The sequence below is a fragment of the Helianthus annuus genome, chromosome 12 (assembly GCF_002127325.2).
Source record: "Helianthus annuus cultivar XRQ/B chromosome 12, HanXRQr2.0-SUNRISE, whole genome shotgun sequence".
NCBI classification, from domain to species: domain Eukaryota; kingdom Viridiplantae; phylum Streptophyta; class Magnoliopsida; order Asterales; family Asteraceae; genus Helianthus; species Helianthus annuus.
The window spans coordinates 135,432,760-135,441,771 of record NC_035444.2 but is presented as its reverse complement, the minus strand read 5'-3'; the positions used below and the strand labels follow the sequence as shown (position 1 = coordinate 135,441,771).

General features: G+C 37.3%; 1 long non-coding RNA gene across 1 annotated transcript; it reads left to right on the top strand.

Moving 5' to 3' along the window:
• The first annotated feature begins 3,250 nt into the window (after positions 1–3,250).
• Positions 3,251–4,641, top strand: LOC118484899. The gene is made up of 3 exons (XR_004874950.1): positions 3,251–3,385; positions 3,995–4,119; positions 4,198–4,641. It is a non-coding gene; the product is annotated as an uncharacterized LOC118484899 (long non-coding RNA).
• The last annotated feature ends 4,371 nt before the right edge of the window (positions 4,642–9,012 follow it).

Below are 9,012 nucleotides of genomic sequence, written 5' to 3'. Positions count from 1 at the left end.
TATGCGGATTCAAACCCCCTAGATATTTTGGTTCCGACCATTTATCTAGTGTTTCTTCAGTTATCGAATCCTTTAGCCTAGCGATTGTAATCCTCTATTGCCATTAGCTTGGGTGGTTTATTGTATGTCCCGCAAGCATTTTCCACACTAAGCGAATCCGAGATCGCTTCAGTTGCTGTCTTTAGATTAGCATCAGACGATGTTGCCCCAATGTTGTTGAAAGCGAATACGTCAGAGAATGGGTTAAGAAATTCTTCAGCCATACTTGCAATTTCCTGAAAAATCAAACACAGTTAAACTTGATTGAATGTAGAATGAACACAAACACTATTGTTCGAATGACCAATCATCCGGATGGACAATAAACACAATCAACCAGATGAAAGTATTCGAATGGATATGTCCAGATGAGATTTTGTCGGGATGAGATTTGTCGAATGGTCAAATTGTCGGATGGCTATCCGTTGGGATGGCTATACACTCGGATGGACAACGAAGAACAAAGTATCAGAAACTTCAAACAGTAACAAAGTAATCCGTCTGGATGGCTATCCGTCTGGATGGATGATGACGTCAGCGACGTATGTTCGGAAATTCATGGTCTTTTCACAAATTTTGATATGATTTTGTTTGAATTCGGTTTTGAAACTTTGTAGGTTTGTTCTTTAGTACAAAGCGCATAATATGTGTGAATTTTAAGCAATTTTGTCTGTGAAATCTGTGTTAATTTTGGATTTTTAGATGTTTAAGATGAGAAATATAAGAAATGAGATGAAATCAGAGATGTAGATGAAAGAAATGGTAGAATCTCGGGTAGAACAGTTGTAAATCTATGAAAATCGGTAGAACAGTTGTAGACCTCCTCCGAATCCGACCTCCAAGCTCTGATACCACTTGTGAGGACCGGGGGTTCGGTTTCCTCGAACATGCTCAGGTCAGATTAGCAGCTACACGATCGTGCAGAGTCCGATAGTGAAGTAGGTGAGAGATAAACAACATAGACACCGTTAAACGCATTCATTCTCATTGATATTGTTGATTTGTACAAAGATCCATAGAAATTTCAGCAGGGCTTCGCCAGAGGTGCCAAGAACAAGTGTTGTGCAAATGAGCACCATGACCTCTATTTATAGGCGAACCCATCCGAGAGAAACCAACAAACCGTTCATAAGATCATCCGTCCGGATGACTATGTCCATCCGACCGGATGGACTCCATCCGTCCAGATGGACTTACAAAACATCCTAACTTTGCGTTTCGTCCCGGATTAGATACAAAACTATACATAGACTACAATCAGGTAAATATAGACTAAATACAGACTAAAGCTACAGACATATGCATTTACACTGGGGACCGGTTTAAAGCTGTTGTTCGGGAACTAGTACAGTTGGGTGTGTGATGAGCATCGGAGTTGGGTTTTATTCCCATTTATAAACTCCCACACCAAAATTCTTTGGCCTGCTGTGTTATGGGCCAAAACCGAGGACTAAATGGGCCTCCAAAGCCCTTGTTTAACGCTGGTTAGGAAGGCCCAAATTGTGGTTATAAAGCTGCAATGGAAGGCCCAAATCTGGGTTTTAAAGCTGCAAAGTAAGGCCCAATCTGGGACTTCTTGGTGTTTCGTGAAGGCCCAGCTTTGGGTGTTGTGGATCCTAATTGGGCTCGGAAGAAGACTTATGTTGCCCTTAAAAAGCTGTAACATGGTTTATTCGGCTGCCACCTTGGACTTAAGAGTCGGGTTTTGTAGCTGTTTTTTGGGCCCAGGGTTTATGAGTCAAGGCCCAGTTTGGGTTCGATATAATTTGGTGTAGCGGTTTGGATGGGCTCGATGGAGGTTCTCTCTAGGCCATTGGGAGTCACAGTTTGTGCCAGGTCTTTCACTGTTGTTACTGGATAGCTACTGCCTATAGTGCAATTTGGAAAACTAGATCCGCAAATTGAAAGCCGAGAGAGATGGATATATAAAATGGAATTTGCATCTATATAGATGCTACTATATCTTATGCTATTGTGGCATTCCTTGAGATAGTTCGCCTTGTTTTGATAGGCATTTTTGTAAAGGTTATTACCAAGTTTGTTTAGGTTGCATTGTTAGCATCATTTTTGTTACGCTAGGTTTTTTTTGTATGCCTAAACGCGGTCGGATGATTTCTTATTTTTGGTCCCCGAAATATGTTTTGGGGATGATAGGCATTTTTGTAAAGGTTATTACCAGTCATACACGTATTTATGTTCAACGTTCTTAATTCTTTTTTTCAGGTTGAGCTTTTCTGTGTGAATAATTTAGTTAATTGTTCACTGGAGTCCACAGAAAAATTTATTTGTATGGAGTTTCATTTTACTACACACGACAATGGAATGCGTACTGCTTTCCAATTGCTTCATATGGTACTTGAGGTAAATATTAAATAACTAGTATTAAGCCCCTGCGTTGCAGCAGTTGTCATAAAATTGTGTTAAGTAGTAGCAATACTATACCATTGTCAGCGACCACCAACATCGGAAAAGTTCGTAAAAACAAAATAAATAAAAACGGGAAAAAATAACGTTGAACGAAAAGAGACGTCGTAAAACACTGAAAAAAAAATAACTAATTCCATCCAGAACGCATGTTGGACGAATTTGTCAAACGCAGAAAAATAGATGTGACGTGACGAGTCAGTCAAACGGTAAAAAAATATACGAAAAAAATGGTGAACCCCACACGCACGTTGCCGTGCGTTAATTCACAAAATTTAGAACTAAACGAAAAACTTGGGAAAGATGAAAAGTATGGTGGACCAAAATTGAAAATAAAAAAGAGTTGGGATTAAATTGCAAAAGATTAAAAACTTTGGGTTAAAGGAAAAAAAACAAAGGGTCTAAATTACAAAATTGAAGTTATTTGTTAATTTTAGATAAAGATTAAGGATAAAAATAAGTGATATTTATATATTGGTTATTAATTAATATTAATATTAAAATAAATTTTTTAAACAAATATAAATAAAATTAATAAGGTTGAAAGAGATAATGTCATGTGACATTATTTGGAGTCTTTTGTTATAAGTTAGATATATTATTCATCTCTCAGCCAACCAATTTTACATTTTGTTGTTATTATTTTTTTTATTCCATGGTCAAGTAAAGTTTCACTTTTTTTTGTCGTTATAAAGCGTAGTGTGTGGCTAGAAGATGCCTTTGATAGAGCGAGACAACTATATTTATCGTATTATCGCTCTATTCCAAAAAGCTTGGAACGATTAACTGCTCACGAACTCATGCTAGCTATGTTGGATGAAGACGAACGGTTTGTGGAGCCCACACCATATTCATTACAAAATTAGACTTTGCAAACGTAAAAGATGCAGTGATGAATCAATATGCCAGTGATAACATGGAGGTATGTGTTTTTTTAATATTGATTCGAAACTAGTGGGATTTCCCTATGCACTGCGGCAGTTCGATTGGTATCATTTCGGTTCGTGACGGTGTTAGTATGGTATCGTCACTCTGTTTAAAGTCATGATATGTACAAAAGAATGTGTTTTACACCGAAAACCATATAAATGAATACCGGTACCGGTCCGATAATAACAATACCGGTACCAATGTCGATAAAAAACAATAAAAAGGGCCGTTACTGTTACCGGTACCGTACCGATGTCAGTAGTATCGGTTCGGTTCGTCAAGTTACCATTTTGAATAAACTCTTTTTTCAACAAAGTTCATACATCAACGTCAAGAAAAAAATTATTAAACACAAATGCATATTCAACTTTATAAAAAAAAATAATGAATGCGAGTTATCGAAGGAAAATCAAATAAAATAAAAAAACTAAATAGGTTAAAATCGTATATTATTTAATGTATAAGGGATGAAATTGAAACTTAAGAAAATAAATATAATAATATAAAAAATTGATGTAACTGTTCACCACAAGTTCAAATTCATATATATATCCTTTCAGAAAAAAATTCATATTTATATAAAATGTTAACAATTTAATAGGTGAGCATCGTTGGGGATTTTTCAGAAGAGGATATCGAATCTTGTGTAATGGATTACCTAGGCACGGTTACGATCCAATCATCTTTAGACCGTCACCTCAATCTCATGATTTGCATTTTCAGCAAGTGAGCAAATATAATGTGATTACATTTAATGTTTTGTATAAATTAAATCTTGTCTCATGATTTGTTTCCTATTTGCAGGTGTTCTTGAAGGACACTAATGAGAGAGCATGTGCTTACATTGTTGGGCCTGCACCGAACCGTTGGGGATATGCAGTTGATGGAACAGACTTTCTTGAGTCCATAAGTAAAGTTTCAGTTAGTAATGGTAAACTGATACGGATCAGTAGTTTGATGCGGATCAGTAGTTTGATAACAAGATCAGTAGATAAAGGGTCAGTAGATAAGGGATCAGTAGTTAAAGGGTCAGTCAGCAGTGGATTAGTCAACAGCAGATGGGAGTGTTGATTAAACAACAGTGGTTTGCGTGATGATTAGTAACAGGGGATTGGGTTGTTAGTTAGTTAGGCAGTTAGGGTGGTAGTTGGTTAGTAGTTGTGTGAGTTGTTGTAAACTGGGTATAAAAGAGATATGTTGTAATAGAATAGGTATCTTAAAAATAATAACAAACTCTTCTTAGTCTCTCTTTCTCTCAACTGCCATTAACGACCTTTCGAAGCTCATTCTTTCCATTGAGTTTCCTGAACGTTAATAGGACTTGACCATTGTTAATTCAATCTCAAGTTCATCAATTTCAATCCTTACCATTGGTATCAGAGTTGTCTATCCTTGGACACTCTCGATTCAATTCAATTTTGTACCCTAATTCAGCAGATTGGGGAACGTGCTGCGTTCAATTTCGATTCCTGAATTCGGTCATTGTTTCGATCGAATTCCTTCAATTGTTGATCGTTTAGTTCAATTTCCAATTGATCTTTGTTCAGATCAATCCCACTTCAAACATGACAAAGGGACACGGTCATAACGATAACAATGATGCTGAAAGCAGTTAGCAGATGAACAATCGAATCGAGGAAAATACAAAAGCGTTAGAAGAAGTGAGGAACATGGTGACCGGATTATCTTTACAGTTGACCCAAATGGTCAATAACCAAAGCAATGGCAGAGATTATCAAAGACAAGGCCCACAGCATGAAGGAGAAGGATTCAATTTTGCAACAAGATTGACCAAAATTGAATTCCCTCGGTTTAAAGGTGATGATCTTACTTCATGGTTGTTTAAGGTGGAGCAGTTCTTCCAACTTGATAAAGTGTCTGATGCAACGAAGGTTAGGTTGGCAGCTATCCATTTTGAAGAAAAAGCATTACAATGGTATCAATCTCTTACTAGCCAGAGGGTTGAAGGTGAAGTATTATCCTGGACAGAATTGGTGGAAGTCTTGAAAGTCAGATTTGGGGAATTGTTTGATGATCCTATGACTGATTTAAAGAATTTGAAACAGATTAATTCAGTACAGGAGTATCATGATATGTTTGATGCTATCATAAGCAGACTTCAGTTACCTACTGAATATGCATTAAGTTGTTTTCCTGCTGGCCTAGAAGAGGAGATACAGTTGCAGGTGAGAATGTTTAACCCAAAAAACATCCAAGAGGCTTTTTGTTTGGCAAAATTACAAGAAGCAACCATCAAGGCCAAAAGAAGTAGGTTTGGGTCTAAAAATTCTGTCCTGACTAATTCAGTTACTACTAAACAGTTACTACCTTATGCAAAGTCAGTAAGTATGGATAATAAGAAGAATGTAATTAGGAAAACTTTAACTAGATATGAAATGGATGAGAGAAGGTCGAAAGGGTTATGTTTTAACTGTGATGAAAAATATTCTAAAGAGCATGTGTGTAGGGTAATAAGAGACCACAGTTGTATCATATAGAAGTAGAATGGGTAGAGGATGAGGGTGTTAATGAAGAAATAGAGGAAGAAGTGTTGAAATGTGCTCAAATTTCAGTGAATGCTGTAGAGGGGAATGACATGTATAAGTCCATTAAAGTTAAGGGACATTTTGGTAAAATTGAGTTGCAAATATTGATGGATACAGGAAGTTCTCACAATTTCTTGGATTATAAGTTGGCCAAACATTTGGGCTGTAGATTGGTAAAACGTCCAGCCATGTTGGTTAAGGTAGCTAATGGTCATGAAGAAGTATGTGATATGATGGTCAAATATTTTCAATGGGTTATGAAGGGCATTCTGTTTGAAGCTGATGTATATGTGATGCCTTTAGGGGGTTGTGATTTGGTATTGGGGGTACAGTGGTTCACTACTTTAGGAAGCATTAAAATGGACTATAAGGAAAGAACGGTTGCATTCAAATTCAAAGGGCAAAAAGTGGTATTAAGAGGGCAATATGGGAAAAAGTTGACTCAATTCAGTAAGGGTAGCTTGAAGAAGATAGATATGCAAACAGGGGAATTAGCTTTAGTGCAAGTGTGTGCTATTGAAGGATGTAATACCAGTCCTACAGTGGTATTACAAAAGATGGAAAAATCTGTGGAACAACAACAACAGTTACAACAGTTGTTAGAAAGTTTTAATGATGTCTTTCATGATTTGGAATCCTTACCACCCTCTAGGGGTCAATTTGATCATAGAATTCCCTTGAAACAGGGAACTAATGGTATTAACCCAAGACCTTATAGGTATCCGTTAATACAAAAGGACGTTATTGAAAAGATAACAAATGAGTTGCTGGAGCAGGGGGTTATCAGAACCAGTTTCAGCTCTTTTGCTTCACCGGTAGTTTTGGTCAAGAAAAAAGATAATACATGGAGGATGTGTATTGACTATAGAAAGTTAAATCAAGCCACCATCCCTGATCGATTTCCCATTCCCTTGGTGGAAGACTTAATGGATGAGTTATTTGGCACCAAGTTCTTTTCTAAACTAGACTTGAAATCAGGTTACCATCAGATTCGAATGGGTGAAGAGGATATTCATAAAACAGCATTCAAAACTCATAATGGTCACTTTGAATTTTTGGTAATGCCATTTGGCCTTACCAATGCTCCGTCCACATTTCAAGGGTTAATGAATCATGTTTTTAGACCATATTTACGAAAATATGTGTTAATCTTTTTTGATGACATATTGGTTTGTAGTCCATGTTGGTAGTCACATTTATCTCATTTGGAAGATGTTTTGGGGGTTTTGAGACAACACAAGTTTGTAGCAAAGAAGAGTAAATGTGAATTTGGTGCAACCGAGTTAGAATATTTGGGGCGTATTATTTCTCAAGAAGGGGTGGCAACGGATCCTGCTAAAGTCTCAGCTATTCAACAGTGGCCAGTTCCAAAGAATATCAAAGAGTTAAGAGGGTTTTTGGGGTTGACTGGATATTACCGAAGGTTTGTGAAGGATTATGGGAGCATCACTAAGCCTTTGACTCAGTTGCTAAAAAAAGATTCTTTTTGTTGGTCTGGCACAGCTCAACAAGCATTTGAACAGCTGAAAACAAGCATGAGTCAACCTCGAGTCTTGGCTTTACCTGATTTCAGTGATACTTTCATAGTGGAAACAGATGCTTTGGGGTATGGTATTGGAGCAGTACTTATGCAGAAAGGGCATCCCATTGCTTATATTAGCAAGGCTTTGTCTCCAAGACATATGACATTATCCACTTATGAACAGGAATTGTTGGCTATTATTCATGCAGTCCAAAAATGGCAGCCATACCTAGCTCATAATCATTTTGTGATTAAGACTGAACAACATAGTCTTAAGTATCTGTTGGATAGTAAGATTTCAACTCCTTTTCAACAAAAGTGGTTGGCCAAGTTGATGGGATTTAGTTTTGACATTATATATAAAAAAGGAGTTGATAATAAAGTGGCAGATGCATTATCAAGGGTGACACGTGGGGAAGTTTTGCAAATGGCTGCTTCTTCAGTTCACACTCATATATGGGCTGCCATAAGGGAAGGGTGGAATCAAGATTTGGAATTAGTAAAAATTATCCAAGATTTACAGCATGATCCTTTAACCCATAGTCAGTATAGTTGGAAAAACAGTGAATTGAGAAGAAGGGGTAAATTGGTCATTGGTAATGTGTCCACTTTAAAGCAACAAATACTTGAATGGATGCATGATTCGGTGCAAGGGGGTCATTCAGGGGTACATGCCACTATAAATAGAGTAAACAGATTGTTTTACTGGCCAAAGTTAAAGGTAGACGTGATGGATTATATTAAGAACTGTGTTGTATGTCAGCAGTGTAAAGCAGAGACAGTTGCTTATCCGGGTATGTTGCAGCCACTGCCTATTCCTAAAGGTGTATGGGAAGATGTTGCTATGGACTTCATTGAAGGCTTACCAAAATCTGCTAACAAGGAAGTCATTTGGGTAGTCGTTGACAGGTTAAGTAAAGGAGCACACTTTGTATCCTTGCAGCATCCTTTTACAGCAGTGGATGTAGCTCAGTTGTATTTGGATCACATTTATCGTTTACATGGTCCTCCTAAATCAATAGTTTCTGATCGATACAAAGTGTTTGTAAGCACATTTTGGAAGGAATTATTGGCTCTACAAGGAACTGATCAGAAAATGTCGAGTTCTTATCATCCACAAACGGATGGTCAGACAGAAGTTTTAAACAGATGCTTGGAGAATTATTTGAGATGTATGTGCTTTGAGAAACCGAAAGATTGGTCAAAGTGGTTACCATTAGCTGAGTATTGGTACAACACTTCTTATCATTCAGCTATTAAATGCACTCCATTCGAAGTGATTTATGGTCAGCCACCACCTATTCATTTGCCTTATCTGCCGGGTGAGAGAAATGTGGAAGCAATAGACAGAAGTTTAAGTACCATAGAGGAAGTTATCAGGATTCTCAAAGCTTATTTGGGCCAGGCACAACAGAGAATGAAGCAGTTAGCCGATACACACAGAACAGAAAGGTGTTTTAAGATTGGAGATTGGGTTTATTTGAAATTACAACCGTATAGACAGCAATCAGTGGTTCAAAGAAGTAGTCAAAAGTTGTCTGCCAAATATTT